This window comes from Puma concolor, chromosome A2 (assembly GCF_028749965.1).
Source record: "Puma concolor isolate L17-30 chromosome A2, mPumCon1.1.hap2, whole genome shotgun sequence".
NCBI classification, from domain to species: Eukaryota; Metazoa; Chordata; class Mammalia; order Carnivora; family Felidae; genus Puma; species Puma concolor.
In genome coordinates this window covers 58570035-58589801 of record NC_141668.1, presented here as the reverse complement: position 1 = coordinate 58589801, position 19767 = coordinate 58570035, and the positions used below count along the sequence as shown (strand labels likewise).

The 19767-nt window shown below is 37.0% G+C and overlaps 1 protein-coding gene across 1 annotated transcript in view; it reads left to right on the top strand.

The window, feature by feature from the left end:
* HDAC9 (histone deacetylase 9) overlaps positions 1–19437 on the top strand; it is a 708604-nt gene extending 689167 nt beyond the window's left edge. Inside the window, exon 18 of the transcript XR_015246442.1 lies at positions 19352–19437. The gene's annotated coding sequence lies outside the window, so the exon portion shown is untranslated. The remainder of the gene's footprint in view (positions 1–19351) is intronic.
* The last annotated feature ends 330 nt before the right edge of the window (positions 19438–19767 follow it).

Genomic DNA, 19767 nt, shown 5'->3' with positions numbered 1-19767 from the left:
ACCCAGGCACCCCTAAAATAGCTTTAAAAAATCAGTTTTTCTGGAGCGATCATAAAGCAGGCTCCCATTAACTTGATACTGGGGATCTGGTTGACAAAGACTTACAGGGATGTCTTGTCTTCTTAGGGCAAATAGTTAAGACCTGGAAGTTCTATGATGAGTAGGGGTACACCATGACAGAGGTTGGGGGCCCTAGAGGCACCCCAGATGTTGCTGGTTATCAAGCTAGAGAAAGGAGGAACCTAATGCTAGCAAATGAAAGCTATAGATCTAGGTGTGGTGCTAACTAAAGAAACATGTTCTTCACGAAATCAGTGATGTAATGCAGGACTTGAATGGGGAAACTATTTTTACATTTTAGCCAGAGTCAAACCCTGTCAAGAAATATATCACTATAGAATTGATTTATTTTCATCCATCAATTGATTCTCTTGGCACACATTTATTAAGGATCTATTATGTGTCAGATGTGTGACGATACACCCTTAGCACTGCGCTCATGGCTCTTAACACTAGTTCTCATCCTATATCATTAAGAAGAGATCTATAGAACAAACAATATAGAAAATCTTTTTTTAGTTCTTATCTGCATTTGTCTGCTCAGGCTGCCATATAAAGACACCACAGACTGGCTAGCTTCAACAACAGAAATCATTGTTTACCAGTAGCTATATAAATATAGGGTATTCCTAAATAATAGCTCAGGTATCCCATAAAGTTATTGATTGTTTTCCAAGTTTCACAGTCATCCTGTATATGGAACATCATGTAACTAGCCTACTGCAAGGAAATCCAGAGGAAAGAAAAGAAACACGTACAAAACAAACAAAACAAAAACATCTACTTATAAAACCTGATTAACCTTTTATTTTTTATTTTTTTATCTAAAAACATTTTTCATGTTTGTTTATTTTATTTTATTTTTTTCAATATATGAAATTTATTATCAAATTGGTTTCCATACAACACCCAGTGCTCATCCCAAAAGTTCCCTCCTTAATACCCATCACCCACCCTCCCCTCCTTCCCACCCCCCATCAACCCTCAGCTTGTTCTCAGTTTTTAGGGGTCTCTTATGCTTTGGCTCTCTCCCACTCTAAGCTCTTTTTTTATCCTTCCCCTCCCGCATGGGTTTCTGTTAAGTTTCTCAGGATCCACATAAGACTGAAAACATATGGTATCTGTGTTTCTCTGCATGGCTTATTTCACTTAGCATAACATTCTCCAGTTCTATCCACGTTGCTACAAAGGGCCATATTTCATTCTTTCTCATTGCCACGTAGTACTCCATTGTGTGTATACACCACAGTTTCTTTATCCATTCATCACTTGATGGACATTTTGGCTTTTTCCACAATTTGGCTATTGTTGAGAGTGCTGTTATAAACATTGGGGTACAAGTGCCCCTATGCATCAGTACTCCTGTATCCCTTGGGTAAATTCCTAGCAATGCTACTGCTGGGTCATAGGGTAGGTCTATTTTTAATTTTCTGAGGAACCTCCACACTGTTTTCCAGAGTGGCTGCACCAGTTTGCAGCAAGAGGGTTCCCGTTTCTCCACATCCTCTCCAGCATCTATAGTCTCCTGATTTTGTTCATTTTGGCCACTCTGACTGGCGTGAGGTGATACCTGAGTGTGGTTTTGATTTGTATTTCCCTGATAAGGAGCGACGTTGAACATCTTTTCATGTGCCTGTTGGCCATCCGGATGTCTTCTTTGGAGAATGTCTATTCATGTTTTCTGCCCATTTCTTCACTGGGTTATTTGTTTTTCGGGTGTGGAGTTCGGTGAGCTCTTTATAGATTTTGGATACTAGCCCTTTGTCCGATATGTCATTTGCAAATATCTTTTCCCATTCCGTTGGTTGCCTTTTAGTTTTGTTGGTTGTTTCCTTTGCTGTACAGAAGCTTTTTTATCTTCATAAGGTCCCAGTAGTTCATTTTTGCTTTTAATTCCCTTGCCTTTGGGGATGTGTCCAGTAAAAAATTGCTACTACTGAGGTCAGAGAGGTCTTTTCCTGCTTTCTCCTCTAGTGTTTTGATGGTTTCCTGTCTCAAATTCAGGTCCTTTATCCATTTTGAGTTTATTTTTGTGAATGGTGTGAGAAAGTGGTCTAGTTTCAACCTTCTGCATGTTGCTGTCCAGTTCTCCCAGCACCATTTGTTAAAGAGACTGTCTTTTTTCCATTGGATGTTCTTTCCTGCTTTGTCAAAGATGAGTTGGCCATACGTTTGTGGGTCTAGTTCTGGGGTTTCTATTCTATTCCATTGGTCTATGTGTCTGTTTTTGTGCCAATACCATGCTGTCTTGATGATGACAGCTTTGTAGTAGAGGCTAAAGTCTGGGATTGTGATGCCTCCTGCTTTGGTCTTCCTCTTCAAAATTACTTTGGCTATTCGGGGCCTTTTGTGGTTCCATATGAATTTTAGGATTGCTTGTTCTAGCTTCGAGAAGAATGCTGGTGCAATTTTGATTGGGATTGCGTTGAATGTGTAGATAGCTTTGGGTAGTATTGACATTTTGACAGTATTTATTCTTCCAGTCCATGAGCAAGGAATGTTTTTCCATTTCTTTGTATCTTCTTCAATTTCCTTCATAAGCTTTCTATAGTTTTCAGCATACAGATTTTTTACGTCTTTGGTTAGATTTATCCCTAGGTATTTTATGCTTCTTGGTGCAATTGTGAATGGGATCAGTTTCTTTATTTGTCTTTCTGTTGCTTCATTATTAGTGTATAAGAATGCAACTGATTTCTGTAGATTGATTTTGTATCCTGCAACTTTGCTAAATTCATGTATCTGTTCTAGCAGACTTTTGGTGGAGTCTATCAGATTTCCCATGTATAATATGTCGTCTGCAAAAAATGAAAGCTTAACTTCATCTTTGCCAATTTTGATGCCTTTGATTTCCTTTTGTTGTCTGCTTGCTGATGCTAGAACTTCCAACGCTGTGTTAAACAACAGCGGTGAGAGTGGGCATCCCTGTCGTGTTCCTGATCTCAGGGAAAAAGCTCTCAGCTTTTCCCCACTGAGGATGATGTGAGCTGTGGGCTTTTCATAAATGGCTTTTATGATGTTTAAGTATGTTCCTTCTATCCCGACTTTCTTGAGGGTTTTTATGAAGTAAGTTTGCTGAATTTTGTCAAATGCCTTTTCTGCATCGATTGACAGGATCATATGGTTCTTTTCTTTTATTAATGTGATGTATCATGTTGATTGATTTGCAAAGGTTGAACCAGCCCTGCATCCCAGGAATGAATCCCACTTGATCATGGTGAATAATTCTTTTTATATGCTGTTGAATTTGATTTGCTAGTATCTTATTGAGAATTTTTGCATCCATATTCATCAGGGATATTGGCCTGTAGTTCTCTTTTTTTACTGGGTCTCTCTCTGGTTTAAGAATCATCATGTTTGTTTATTTTTTTATATATTTATTTAAAAAAAATTTTTTTTTAACGTTTATTTATTTTTGTGACAGAGAGAGACAGAGCATGAACAGGGGAGGAGCAGAGAGAGAGGGAGACACAGAATCTGAAACAGGCTCCAGGCTCTGAGCTGTCAGCACAGAGCCCGACGCGGGGCTCGAACCCACGGACCGCAAGATCATGACCTGAGCCGAAGTCAGACGCTTAACTGACCAAGCCACCCAGGCGCCCCATGTTTGTTTATTTTTAAGAGAGAGAGAGCACAAATGGTGGAGGGGCAGAGAGAGAGTGAGACACAGAATCTGAAGCAGGCTCCAGGCTGTGAGCCATCAGCACAGAGCCGACGAGAGGCTCGAACTTGTGAGCCATGAGATCGTGACCTCAGCTGAAGTCATACACTTAATGTACTGAGCCACCCAGGTGCCTCTTGATTAGCTTTTTAAACAATCATTCCCCATTTATTGTTAAGATGCTAATGCCCAGGATAGAAAAATAGATCTTTATCCTATCCCTGACAGCAGTGAAGATTTCGTCAACTCTATGTTGTTTTTAAAAATAGGTATTTTCTAATAGTGCTAGAGATTGGAAATTAAAGATCAAGTTGCAGGCAGGATTGGTTTCTCCTCAGGCCTATCTCTGTGGTTTGCAGATGGACACTTTTTCACTGTGTCTTTACATGGCTTTTTCTCTGTGTGTGCGCATAACTGGTGTCTCTTTCTCTACTTACAGGGACACCAGTCATATTGCCTCTTTAACGTCCCTATCTGCAAATATGGTCAAATTGGGGTTAGATCTTCATCATTTGAATTTGGGGAGAACACAATTCCATCCATATCAAAACCTATTATCTAAGGTTGACTTTGATTGAAATCCCAGTTCCGTGTCTTATCAACTGTGTAACTGTTCGAATTACTTAACCTCTCTGAAGCTCAGTTTCCTCTTTTGTTAAAGTGACTAATAGTACATGAGGAATAAATTAGGTAATGTTTCTAAAATGTTTAACACCGTGTCTGGCACTTATTTGTTGCCCCAATCCATCCCCTGCATCTTTTTTAGATGCTGACCAGAGATATATACTTTGTGCTTTCTTTGAGTAGTAAGTTTGACTTGTTATCTCTCCCCCTGAATCTACTAACAGTCTAAGCTTTTCTCTCTTTGAATCTTTCCTACTCCCACCCCAACTTTTACTGTTGCCGAAAAGAAAATATGTATTGTAATCTTCAGTTCTAGCCCTAAGAGTAGAGGCTTGAGGATAGAAAAATATTGAACTTCTCAAATACTTTTTAAGTGGAAAAAGGTAATTATTCTATTTCCTAAAACAAATAAGAAATTTGGCTTGCAGATGTCATTATACATATTGTATAGAGCTTAAAAAAGAATAAGCTATGTTGAAAAATTAAAACTAGAATTTCTCAGAAATTAAATAAAACTGAGATGATTTCAGTGATTTTAAAAAATATTAGATAATTTCTAAGTTACCAAATCAAGACACTGTCTGCAGAAATAGCTGATCCACAATGGATGATTCATTTAAAATAGGTATTTTACCTGAAGTAATGCAAAAGTTAAAAAGATACTTAATTTCCTTCATAGTTTAACTTTTATACAACATGCCTAAAATGGTATAGAATCAGTACTTTGATGAAACCTCTGTTTCTTTGTTAAGTCTGATGTCTCTCAGGAGGTTTCTACGGGCATCTGATCATTATTTAAGCTTAAACTCAATTATTCAAAAATGCCCTGTGGCCCAAGCAGCAGCATAGCATAGCAGCAGCTGTTTACTGAACTGCTTAGTATTGGCTGAGGACTTTTGGTTCCTAACTTTCAGGATGAAATATTCAAGGCATCCGTGGAAGAATCATGTACCACATTAACCATGCTCAGTGCGTATGAAACCTGTTCTGTTAATGGGCAAACTAGTATTATATTTTAACTCTGGGAATATTTCCGAAAAGAATCAACAAGCTAAGTTTCGATTATACAAAGGAGACTGTGCCTAAATTCCTTTTCTTCTAAGTCATTCTCTTTCCCTTTTAAAATACTTTCATATCCACTTTCAGTACAGGTAGCTTAATTTCTATCACGTGCGGCTTTTCAGAGCATTAGCTTTGTTTCGGGTGCCAGAGATTGAGCTATGCTGGATGTGCTTGGAAAAGGCCCACATTCATTCAGGAAACTCCAGTTGAACTAGATCCATATGCAGCTAAAAAAAAAAAAAAATGTAGCTTTCTGATTAGAAGTAGTTTCTGGCTGCTAGCATTATCACAGATGATTTTTGTTTTTGATGTGCCGCGGAATAAAAAGTAATGTTGGAACCAAAACTCTGGGATTTTTTTTTTCTCTTAGTGAACATATTTACTGAGAACTTACTACTTTCACTGTTGTGTTGCACTATGTTAAACACTTTACATGCATTGACTAATTTAATGCTAATAATAATCCTATGAGGAAGGTGATATAATCCTGTGACTAAGGTGGTTTCATCTCCATTTTATTTAGAGCATGGTTAATAAACTTGCCCATGTTTGAACAGCTTGTAAATGGAAATAGTTTTCAAGGTCTCTAACTCTAACTCTAGAGTCAAAAAATAGATAAGGTAATACTGCACTAAACAGTGATGAAGCCATTGCCAAAGCTATCACCTAAAATAATGGAATAAAGTGGAAGAGTCCAAAGATTGGCTCCTTGGAAAATCTGTTAAAAAGCTTATTAAAAAACCTGACAATTTCTCCACATCCTGGGGCTATGAAAGCCTCTAGGTACAAACTAGTAGTATAATGCTTTGACAAATTATATTGGTAGCCATTCTCTCTTGGTACAACTTATCTTGTTAGGGTTAATTTATTTTCAAACTCTTAACGCATTTCCAATTTTACCTGTAGCTTTACCTTTTCTTTGTGGCTCTCTTACCCAAGTAGAATTCGATCTTTGTGTAATTTGGAAGGAAAGTCCTTTCTCTGTGAAATCAGTGCTCCTCAAATTATTATGTGGTAAAGGACAAGATTTTGTTTGCTTACATTTTATTTCCTGTCACAGAGCAATGCTCTTGTAAAATGTAATAAAAAAGAATTACTAAAAAAGAGATTAAAAACCGTACAAAATGCAAATTCATTTTTATTAGGTTCAACAGATATAAAATTATTCCAAAAATTTGTTATAAAAGTTTCTAAAGGCTTGCTTTTGTTTATCTTGTTGTCAGACTGAGACCACCATGGTTCCATGGACCACACTTTGAATAACAGTGTTCTATATTAGGGAGGTTTTGCTATGGTTGAATTTAAATCAACCATCTTGTTAGTTGTTATATACTTGTTACATCTGTTTTTGCTTGTTTTCTTTTTCTTTTTTATGCTTTCCTTTGGATTGAATATTTTTGAGAATTATGTTTTTATTTCCATTATAGGCTTATTTTATCTATATTTTAGTAGTTTCTCTAGTATATACATTTATTAATACATTTCAAAGTCAGTAATATTACACTATTTCTTATATAATGTGACAATCTTATAGTAGTTTGTTTGCAGTCCTCTCATTCTACATATTTTGTTGGTGTACATCTGACTTTTTACATGTGCCATAAAACCCTCAATAAAATTGTTATTGTTTTTGCTTTAGACAGTCAAGGTTTTAAGGGAATAAAAATAAGGGAAAAGTCTCTCTTATATGAGCCTTCATAATTATGATTTTCAGCACTCTTCATTTCCTGAGTGTTTTTCTTTACCATTTTTTGTATTTCAGGTCTGATGGAAGTATAATACTTCAGCAGTTAGTTTTCTGAAAATTTTTATTTTACCTTTTAAAGATATTTTTGTTCGTATAGAATTCTGGATTGACATGTTTATCCTTTGAAAACTTTGAAGATGTGACTCCATTGTTTCTTAGCTTAAATAGTTTCTGCTAAGAAATATGCTAACATTCCTGTTCTTAGTTCAAGATTTCATGTAATGTGTTTCTTTTCTCTGGCTTCCTTCAGGATTTTTTTTTTTAATATTTTAGCAGTTTGATAGTGATGTGTCTAGGTGTGGTTTTGTTTTTGTAATTGAATTGATGGCATTTTTTTGTAGTTCTGTTTTGAATTTTTTGGATCTGTGGTCTCACTTTTTTTGATAAATTCTCAGTCATTATCTCTTTAGTATTTTTTCTGCTTTATTTTATTTCTTTCCTCATTGCAAGAATCCAGTTACACCTGTAATAGACTAATTCAGGTTACTTGCTTGTTTTATGAACTTAGCTCCGAACCCCTCCCCCACAGTTAACTATTTATTCAGCACTTGTTATTATTATTATTATTATTATTATTATTATCATTATTAGCTTTCTCTCCCCCAAACAATAAAGTAAATTTAGACCAATTGTTCTTTTTTTTATATATAACTTGTTTTTTATTTTTTTAAATTTACATCCAAATTAGCATATAGTACAACAATGATTTCGGGAGTAGATTCCTCAGTGCCCCTTCCCCATTGAGCCCATCCCCTTTCCTATAACCCCTCCCATAACCCTCAGTTTGTTCTCCATATTTATGAGTCTCCTCTGTTTTGTCCCCCTCCCTGTTTTCTATATTATTTTTTCCCTTCCCTTGTGTTCATCTGTTTTGTCTCTTAAAGTCCTCATATGAGTGAAGTCATATGATTATTGTCTTTCTCTGACTGACTAATTTCACTTAGCATAATACCCTCCAATTCCATCCACATAGTTGCAAATGGCAAGATTTCATTCTTTTTGACTGCTGAGTAATATTCCACTATACACACACATATACATACATACATACACACAGCATCTTATTCATCCATAGATGGACATTTGGGCTCTTTCCATACTTTGGCTATTGTTGATAGTGCTGCTATAAACATTGGTGTGCATGTGTCCCTTCGAAACAGCATCCCTGTGTCCCTTGGATAAATACCTAGTAATGCAATTGCTGGGTTGTAGGGTAGTTCTATTTTTAGTTTTTTGAGGAACCTCCATACTGTTTTCCAGAGTGGCTGCACCAGCTTGCATTGCCACCAAGAATGCAAAAGAGATCCTCTTTCTCCACATCCTCACCAACATCTGTTGTTGCCTCAGTTGTTAATGTTAGCCATTCCGACAGGTGTAAGGTGGTATCTCCTTGTGGTTTTTGATTTGTATTTCCCTGATGATGAGTGATGTTGAGCATTTTTTCATGTATCTGTTAGCCATCTGGATGTCTTCTTTGAAGAAGTGTCTATTCCTGTTTTTTTGCCCATTTCTTCACTGGATTATTTATTTTTTGGGTGTTGTCTTTGATAAATTCTTTATAGATTTTGGATACTAACCCTTTATCTGATATGTCATTTGCAAATAACTTCTCCCATTCTGTTGGTTGCCTTTTAGTTTTGCTGATTGTTTCCTTCGCTGTGCAGAAGATTTTTGTTTTGATGAGGTCCCAGTAGTTCATTTTTGCTTTTGTTTCCCTTGCCTCCGGAGACGTGTTGAGTAAGAAGTTGCTGCAGGCAAGATCAAAGAGGTTTTTACCTGCTTTCTCCTCAAGGATTTTGATGGCTTCCTGTCTTACGTTGAGGACTTTCATCCATTTTGAGTTTATTTTTGTGTATGGTGTAAGAAAATGGTCCAAGTTCATTCTTCTGCATGTCACTGTCCAGTTTTCCCAGCACCACTTGCTGAAAAGACTGTCATTATTCCATTGGATATTCTTTCCTGCTTTGTTCAAAGATTAGTTGGCCGTAGGTTTGTGGGTCCATTTCTGAGTTCTGTATTCTGTTCCATTGATCTCAGTGTCTGTTCTTGTGCCATAGACCAGTTGTTCTTATGTTCACAAACTCTTCAGGGCCATGAAGTTATTAATAAATGAATTCCTATGCACACCCAACATTGTCCAAGGACTGAATAAATATGTGTCAAAAATATGAAGCTACATTTTCAAATTCATGTAGACATTACTGCAATTAATATGCTTCAAGTTAATTTAAAAACATTGCTGAATTAATTATAATTTTCACCACCATGTATTTTCGCAAGTAACATGTTTGAATAATGCAATAAAACTTTTCATAGTGCTGTGAATATTTGTAGCCTTTACTTAAAATGTTAACCTAAGCATCCTTACTCTAGTCTTATCCTCAGGCAAAGCTAGAATGCTTAATAAACATACCCCGCCCCCCACGAGTTAGAGAAGTTTTCTAAGTGCCCCACTCTAAGAAATCTTTAGTTAGGCTATGATCATTTCACACAAGAAATCAACCCATCTAGTTCCTCTGAGATACTTTTTTTCCCCCCATTTCCTACTTTAGAATTTTCAAGCTTTGGGTAGAAGAAATAAGTCACCCTGGACCGCAAAAGTTACGCACTGATAGCCCAGGAGCCATATTTAGCACATCTATAGATAAGTTTCTTTTTAGCTTGGCTGGGGATTTTTTAAAAAATGAGTTCTTCTCAATATTTAAGATTTAAAAAATCACCCCAAAGGCCCCCTCTCTCATTTACCTTACCTTACATTACATCTACATTACCAGTCTGACCTCTGGAGTCTTTCGAACATGTGGCTACTGCTTTAGGCCTGAATTGTTCCACTTCAGTATGTGAGACTCTCTGAGCTATTTTCTTTGTACCTTTTCCTGTTCATGGACTCTACTTGTTGATATTAGTCACTAATACCCTTAACACCAAGGAAGTTCTTTACACTTTAGTTAAATCTAGATTATACCTGCTGCAGATCTGAGGCAGCATTTAAGGAGAAGATTGTTGTTGTTATTGCCGTTTTTTAAACCATAAATTACATGGACAATGTATATTATCCAGTGTCGAGGTACATATTGGACATTTAGCTTACTTGGAACTCTGATTATTTTGTGCACTGTGTATCATACTTTCATTTTGCTGGTTGAATTTTATGTGGTCATTCTCAGAGTAAACAGTTTTTTTAAAAAAGGAAAAAACCTGATGGTCATTAAGTGCTTACCCGAAGGATTTGCAGATGCACAGAGGCTTCTGAATAAGGGGCTGGGATGGCACTCAAGCAACATCTTGATTTCTTAAAAAATCCTGACCAAGGATTTTGGTCATTTTAATTGATGTAGGATAAAGAAACTGTGAAAGCAATGGTTTTTGAAATATTACCCAGCTCTCAGATGCTCAGAATCTGTTTCAAAGAAAGTGAACATTGGGAAGTGTGACACTTACATATTTCCTCTAAACGAAATGAATCATAACCACTCAAAGGCAGTAGTCTGTCCGTGTACTCCCTGCCTTACTTTTATGCAGGGACAAACCCAAAATACTAATGAACAAACATTTCTCAAGGACCTGACTGTGAATAGGTAGAACTTGTCTCTTTCTTTCTTTCTTTTTTCTTTTTCGTATAGGTGCCAATAATCATATGATGTCCTTGATCTTTTATTTTGCCACTGATATTATATAATTATTTCTTTTTTGAAATTTTTATAATAAATTGCCATCCACTTCTTTGATGTATTAGGGAAAAATAAGTTGAGATTGAAGCAAAAGAATGGGAAGAACTGTGAAAGGTTTTTCCTGGCTCTGTCACTAAATTCGTGAAACTGAAGAAACTGAAAAGGGCAGAATAGCCCTTTAAAATAAGTTTCTATTAGTGTTGATTCTATTCAGGCGACACAATTATTTGGAAAAATTCAGGAAAAGAACAATGTTGATAAAAATGATTCTTGGTTGTATTCCAAAGAAAAAGCAAGAGAGAAAGCACAACTTTAAATTTTTTTTTTTTTTTAACGTTTATTTATTTTTTTGGGACAGAGAGAGACAGAGCATGAACGGGGGAGGGGCAGAGAGAGAGGGAGACACAGAATCAGAAACAGGCTCCAGGCTCTGAGCCATCAGCCCAGAGCCCGACGCGGGGCTCGAACTCACGGACCGCGAGATCGTGACCTGGCTGAAGTCGGACGCTTAACCGACTGCGCCACCCAGGCGCCCTGCACAACTTTAAAAACTAACAATGAAAATATAAAGCAATTTCCTCCCTGTTCCCTCTCTGTCCTCTGCTCTGCCTCCTCTCTGGACTCTCTCTCTGCTGTTTTTGCTGCTTCGTTCTTTCTCTGTGTTTTCCTTTTATTCTTGTCATATTCCATAAAGGATTTAAAGCACCTTTCAAAACAAACATGACGTGTGTGTTCAAAAGTAAGTGTGGTAATCATGGAAAAGTGAAGATAGATACATGAGCTAGGAATGAGATTAGCTTATAAGGTGTGAGCTGTAGTATCTACTATTTTTACTAGAGAAGGTCCACAAATTTGTCGTGGAGAGTTTTAGCAGCCAGTATGAAGAAGGGAGCACTGATATTTATATGGATCTCAATGTTTATAGAGCAAGATTTCTCAACTTTGGCATTATTGACATTGACAGATATTTCTTTGTTGTGATGTCCTGTTGCACTGTAAGATGATTAGCAACATTCCTGGCTTCCACTCAACAGACCCTGGAAGCTCACCTGCCCCTTCAGTCTTGACAACTAAAAATGTCTTCAGAAATTCACAAATGGGCACCAGGGGTGGGGCGGGAGGGAAGACGGTTTAAAACACGCCCGTTAAGACTACTGCTTTAAAATAATGGTGAGCGGGGCGCCTGGGTGGCGCAGTCGGTTAAGCGTCCGGCTTCAGCCAGGTCCCGATCTCGCGGTCCGTGAGTTCGAGCCCCGCGTCAGGCTCTGGGCTGATGGCTCAGAGCCTGGAGCCTGTTTCCGATTCTGTGTCTTCCTCTCTCTCTGCCCCTCCCCCATTCATGCTCTGTCTCTCTCTGTCCCAAAAATAAATAAACGTTGAAAAAAAAAATTAAAAAAAAATAAAAAATTTAAAAAAATTAAAAAAAATAAAATAAAATAATGGTGAGCAAATTATAAAATTACAAAATGCCCAGCTACTCCCGATACAACTGTGGCATTTGAAGTTTTGGAATATTTTAGCAATTTTACATGGTAGAGATTCAATACCTTTACAGATAAAAAAGTGACGTAGGTCTTAGCTGTTGCATTTCACTACGAAAATCTTTGATTCTATAAATAAAATTAGAATCTGTTTTTCAAAATGATTTTATTTTTTATTCACTTTTTAGATTTTGATTTTATTAACATAAAAATAAGTATGGATTAAGAGCTTATGCTGTTTTTCTGGGTTCTCATTTCCAGCTGCACTAATTACTAGCTGAATAACCTCTTTGAATTTCATATACAGAAATGCTTAATAATAGCATCTATGCCAGTGATTATTGTAAGACTCGTATGAGTTTATATAGGCAATGAGATTTGCATAGTGTCTGGATCTTAATAAGAACTCTATAATTATGAGATAATAGCAGTTATTATTATTGTCATTATTATTTATAGATAATAAAGAATAGAACTTTATAGAATAGGGCAACATATAATAATAAAACTGAAAAACATGAAATTAGATAGAAAACCTTATTAGTTTTCTATCACTTTCTCTGTATATTTCCTGAATTGCATTCTGCTGTGACTCCAAGTGAATAAATGATGTTTCTACCATTCATGTTCCATAGATCAGGTTTGATTCAGTAATCCTCCTTTGTATCTTTTATAGCTATAGAGATTGCAACATGGTAGTCTTCTTTCACATGTGAATAGTATTACCTAGTGACGAAGTTTTTGTAAGTAAATATGTAACCGGTGCTTTTCAAACCCTTACTGTCTCTTCTACCTCCATGCCTCCATAGAGAATCTTCCTAACTATTTTAGACTAGTGTGAGTAATTGCTATGTGCTTATGAATTGCTAGATTTTTCCCCCCATCTCTTGTTCTTGTCCTCCTTCCTTCCTTCCAATTGATGAGGCCTACTGGCCTTTGCTGATTATTCTGGGGTTGTCACATTGCCAGTTGCCCTGGATTCTCTGAGGTCCATAATGAAGTAGAGAATGTGACTCTCTCCCTCTTTTAACATAAATGTTCAATTTGGTACCAAAGTATTTTACTTCAATCTCATTTTTTAACAGAATATAAAATGCATTGCCTATTTCAGTTTTTACTTATAGTTTTCTCCATTTCTTTACCCTTCCTACCCTAATAAATAGACATGAGGCTCTGGAAATATGGGCTAGGAGGATCCCAGTGTCATGCCCTGTACTATCTTCAGAATTGTGCCTCCTTCTCTGATGACTAAATCTTTTTTTGTGAACCAAGCTTGTATAATTCTCTACCCTATTTGTATTTCCACCAGTATCTCACCACATGTGCTTGGTTCCTAATACAGAAAGACTTTTTGTGGGACAGCCTCATCTGACATTTCTGAACTACAGTTTTGGACACATGTAAGGTCCAGACCTTCCTACATGTTTAAAAGTGAGTTGAATTTTGAGGGGACTATTTTCAAATTGATAGATTTTAATTCTGGCAATAAAACAAAGCCTCTGTGGACAGTTACGCAGCAGACTTCTAAAGCTGCCTTCATGTTTTGTACATTTATACAGAAATATTTGAAAGTTGAAAACAGTCTGTTTTTCAGAATACTTTGTAATCAAAAGCTTGCTAAAAATTCCAGATGATTTCGGGGGGGGGGGGCAGTAAGTTGCATATTGCCACATTAATTCTAAAATACATTTATAGACCCCTAGTCATATATATAGCATATCATTGGGGACTTCTTCCAGGATCTTGGTTAGACCTTTTTCCCTGTCATTCAGCAGATTAAATTCCTGACCTTAAAAATGGGATACAAAATTAGAATCAGCCATGCTCATTCATATGTTGTAGATATGCTTTCTTTTTCTTCTAATGACACTGATCTTCTCCACAGTTAACAATATATGCATCTCTTCAAGTTTGAAGAGATTCCTTTCAATTTTACAATTCTTTTTCTTCAAGATCAACTTACTATTGGATGCAATATTTTTAGGTAATTGTTCAGTCTCTCAGCTTCCTCTCCCAAGATGGCATTTGGGTATCTGAAGGAGGGATGGAAATTTGATGACGTCCTTGGAAACTCATGCTGTCCTCTGAATATGCAAGCTTCCATGGCAATTTCCCTAGTCCACCTTATTGTTCCTGAATCTCCAGCCTTTGAAGCAGCTCAGTTTCTCCTGATTCCACTGCAGGATGGAGTATGTTAGGATTCCCTAGTGGGGTGCTTCTGTTGCACCTTTTGTTGCCTTTTTCCACTGTCTCAGAATCCGAAGGGACGACTTTTGGTTTTTCTTCCTCTTATTATATCCTACCTATAGCCTAGGTCTGTAAGCTTTAGGTCTCATTGTCATAAGTAGAAAAACTCTCTCCTCTGAGTATCAGAGATGCAATGGTAGCATTGTCTTTATACTGTCACTAACATAGGACTATAACCTGAGACCATCAGGCTTAGTTCTTAATATATAAAAGAATTTGGAAAAAATCCTCTTTTACTACAAAATCTGGATTTTTTTGTGTACTGATGCAAAATCCTATTTTGAATGTCAATTTCTTTACATTTATTTTATATCAATGTTAATCTTCCTTTCAGTTCACATTTCACTGCCTCCTAATGTACGTGTACATGTGTGCATGGATATGTATACACACACACACACACACACACACACATCATGCTGAAGAATAAATTGGTGAACAGACTTAGGAGAAGTGAATGTGGTGTACGGAAAGAACAAAAAAGATATAAGCAAATTAATTTTTTTTCAGATTATAGTAGTTTTGGTTTTAAGAATTTGCTTTGCATATCTCAACAACTTTAGCAAGATCTTAGGAACCAGCTAGTGTAGTCAACAGGATTGCCTTCTGCTCCACTACCATTTCTTTCCCCTTTCCTGGACTAATCTAAATAATCTACATTGTTTACAATTATTTTCCATACCCAGATCCAACTCTGTGCCACTGTCCTACTCTCTCTACCTTCAACTTTCAAATGCTAGAGCACCTGTCTTACAGTTCTAAGCTCTTCTGGTCTCTACCTTTATCATCATTGTATTATCATCTCAGCTCCTTAATCCCAGTTATAGATATCCACCAAAGTCTAATCCTTCTTGCTGTTTTTCCTTTTTTATCCCCCAACCACTCAGGATCCCATTCCATGCCAGGAGCCATTAACGATTGGTGGAGTCAACCGTCCTCTCTTACCTAGAGTTTTTTTCTGCTGTCAAAGCTTTGCAGTAGTTAAAATCAGAGCTTTTATAGGAAGATGCCCTCTTGATGGTATCACTCATGTAGGGAAATGTTTTTGGCAGTTTCTCCAACCAGTAAAATGGATATATCAGGATAAGAAATACTTTTTTTCCATTGAGAATGGCAGGAAGTAGATTTGGACGTCTCTTCTAGTGACATAGTCAGGAGAGTTCATAAGTTGTGCAAGATTTCTTACCATTGGAGCTCTTGTTAAACTATAACATGGCAAATATATGTGTGTAGCTTTTAGTAGCTAAATAGCTAATGGTCCTGAAAAACTACTTGGAACACAATGTCTTAGGAAAATATGATTATAAATTGACTTATAAACAAGTTTTTGGGATATAACCTTGCTACATACTGAATTGTATCCTTCCCCCAATTCATATTTTGAAGCCCTAACTCCTGATGTGATTTAATTTAATAGGGTTTTTTGAGGGTAATTAAGGTTAAAGGTGGTCATATGGATGGGATCTTTAATAGAATGGTAGCTTTATAAGAAGAGGAAGAGAGAGGGGTCTCTCTCTACATGCACTTACTGAGGAAAGGCCATGTGAGGACATAGTGAAAAGGCAGCCATCTGCAAGCCAGGATGAAACCTGAAACAGAATTTTAACTAGAAACCAAATTGGCTGATACCTTCTTGGACTTCCTAGCCTCCTGAACTGGGAGAAATAAAATCTTGTTATTTAAGCCTCTCAGTGTATGATATTTTGTTATGGAAGGTGAGCTAAGACAATATCTGTTAAATTCAGAATTAAATACAGTTACCATTTATGGAAAGATTATATCCAAAGAACTTGACCATTATTAAGTTAGTTATAAAGTAAGTATACATAAAACAGGTTGAAATAGTTCTTTAAATACATGTTTTTCACGTTTAAATGTAAGTAAATAAATGGCTGATAAATTTCATAGATCCCTAATGAACCTGTTTAAGGATAAGCCTGAACTTTGGATGTAGTCAAAATCTCAAGTATCCATTAAGCATCTATGTGTCTAGCATTCTTTCAACCAATGATCATACCTTTTTGACAAAAGTAACCCCCATACTATATAACTCTTAGCATCTATTACATAGTGGGTACCTAACAAATGTTAGCCAAATTTAAAAAAAGTAAGTATCTTGATTAGTAGAAGTTTATACACAAAAATTGATGGCACAGACACAGAATTTTATCTCTACAAGAATTCCAAAATCTTCTGAGTATATTCCAAAGTCAAGTAAAAAGGAATTATATGTGGAATTATATGTAGAATTATGTGTGGTTTTGAGTTACTCATTAAGTCTTTGGGATTTATTTATTTATTTTTAATTTTTTTTTAACATTTATTTATTATTGAGAAACAGAGACACAGAGCATGAGTAGGGGAGGGGCAGAGAGAGGGGGAGAGCCAGAATCCTAAGTAGGCTCCAGGCTCTGACCTGTCAGCACAGAGCCCGACACGGGGCTCAAACTCACAAACTGTGAGATCATGACTTGAGCCGAAGTCGGTTGCTTAACCAACTGAGCCACCCAGGCGCCCCACGTCTTTGGGATTTATTGATATGTTTTATGTTTGCTTGCTTTTGCAATAATTTTAAATTTGGCTTTTAAATATTTATTTATTTTGGGGGAGAGAGAGAGAGAGTGAGAGAGAGAGTGAGAGAGAGAGAGGGAGAGGGAGAGGGAGGAAGAGAGGGAGAGAGAGAGCATGCACGCAGGGGAGGGACAGAGAAGGAATCCCAGTCAGGCTCCACAATATCAGCACAGAGCCCAACACAGGGCTCAAAGTGTTAGATCATGACCTGAGCCAAAATTCAGAGTGGACATTTAACTAGCTAAGCCACCCAGGTGCCCCAACTTTAACTCTGATTAATGAGGACTTTCTATGGCACCTGTAGCTCTGTAATACTGACTAAAAATGATGCAGCACAATGTAAATGTTGGTTTTCATTTTAAACTTGAACAACTATCTTCCTCAAGGATATGTTTATATGAAGCTCAGATAAGTGCTTACATTGTTCAGTAAAAATAAAGCTTTTGGTTTGGAGGGCAAATGATTTGGTTCCCATGTCCATTTGATGATTCTTTCACTTTTTAGCTGGTAGTGTTTACCATGATGGTGTTGACTATGACAAAGGCTTGATGTTCTTAGAAAGCAAGAGTTATTTCAGGAGTGTAGTAGAAAGACAGGTGATGTCAGAGTCAGGGGTCTGTGTGAAGGTTTTGGGTCAGCTGAGTAGCTTCTCTAAGCCCCGGTGTGCTCATTCAATAAACACTTATTAGGCTGGTACTATGTGTAAGGCATTTTAAATGGGTTTAATAGTAGCCTAAATAGTAGTACCTAACATTTGCTTATCACTTACTCATTTAATCCTCACCAAAATCATATGTGGATGGTACTTTAAAAAGTTGGTGTGTCACAGGTAAGGGAACCAAAACGCAGAGATGTTAATTAGTTGCCCACTGTCATTCAGGTTTTAGCGGTAGCCATAACCTCACTGTGACAGTTTGATTCAGAAACCTCTCTTCACCACCACTCTGCTGTTGTTGAAAAGATCCTAATTTTTCTATTTATTTATGGTTCCCACTTATTATTTATTTATTCATTGATCTTGACAATTTAAGTTGCTAAGGATCTCATGAGAAAAGGCATGTTAAAATGCTTAGGAAACTGCTTAATGCATTGTGAATATGTGTAATTGTTATTTATTGTATTTGTTCCACGTCATTAGGTCTCTTTAATTCTTTTAAAAATATCTTTATTTTGTGTGGGATTTCCCTTCTTTGACCAATTCAAAAAGTCTTTCTACTTGCACAGTCACAAATTTTTTATTACATTTCCTGGTGCTTGAAGTAATTTATGTGTTGTAACTTTAAAGACCTCTACCATTCGTTTTTTTTTTACATATATTAATAAATATTTTACACATAAATATATGTAACATATATATATATCTTTATAACCCACTGTTGTACTTTTCTTGTCCTTGTTATATGTTATCTTATTGGATGCATGAAAAAGAGTAAACAGTATTTGATAAAGGTAAATCAAAAATATCAGTTCATACTTTGTTTTCATAAGAATGTTCTCTTATAGAAGCAACCATGTATTTTAATGGCCTCTCCAATTTTAATAATACCAATCTGCATGAAGACCAGCTGCCAAACTGTAATAAATGTTAGAAATTTTAAGCTTCTACTTTGAAAACCAAATTGTTCCTTGCAGTTGAATATTGTGAATGTTTTAAGTGTGAGGACCACACACTCCTTCCATTTAGTTGGAGAACCTGAACTGTGGTTGCTACTTCCTACTCACTGACTGCTACTGCTACCTGCCTAATAATTGTCTTTGGCTCCCTGTAAACCTGCAGCCAGAAAGGTATTTGAATTTTCCCCCACTAGCACTTGCAAATCCGATTTTTATGTATAGCTAAGTGCTCTTAGCCTTTATCTACTACTGGGGCCTGGTTTCTAGCAGGCCTGTAACTACGCCAGATCCGGCCTATGTAATGCTGTTTGTAATGAGAAATCTAAACAGGGAATGGCAGTGAGGCATGGCAGGAATGTGTTTCCATTGGAGAAGTCAGTATAGAGAAAAAGTATAAGCAAAGCCGTGTCCAGAAGGTCTTTTCAGCTGGCCAGGGTGGAAGACTAATGTTATTGTACATAGGTTGTTAGCCTGCCAGCCCTTCCTCACAAATTTGCTTTCTCTCTCTCTTCCCTTCTCCTCTTCTTCCCTCCCCTTCCCTCCCTTTTTCATCTATTCCTTGTCCTTCTCATTTTCCCTCTCTCATTTCTTCGGGCTGTGCTGACTGTTTGCTCAGGTGGACAGTGACACCATTTGGAATGAGCTGCACTCGTCCGGTGCTGCACGCATGGCTGTTGGCTGTGTCATCGAGCTGGCTTCCAAAGTGGCCTCAGGAGAGCTGAAGGTGAGGTCTGGGTTGCATTAAGTGTGGGAAATCCAGAGAAGAAGCTGAAACACTGATGTTGTTGTTTGGGAATTGTGGGAGTGTGGTGTGGTAATAAAAGAAAAGGGGCGGAGGGAAGAGGGCAGAAAGATGGCCACTAAGGTGTGATAATAACTAGTCTGTAGGTAGGTAGTAGCTGGTCCTGCTCAGAAGGCCTTCCTCTCCTTGGGGAAACTGTGGTCAGGGCACTCTGGTGTGTTTTTAAGAGCATAGACGTGGTGAGTAAAGCTATGGTCCAGGTTAAAAATACCCAGTATGTGCATGTCTGT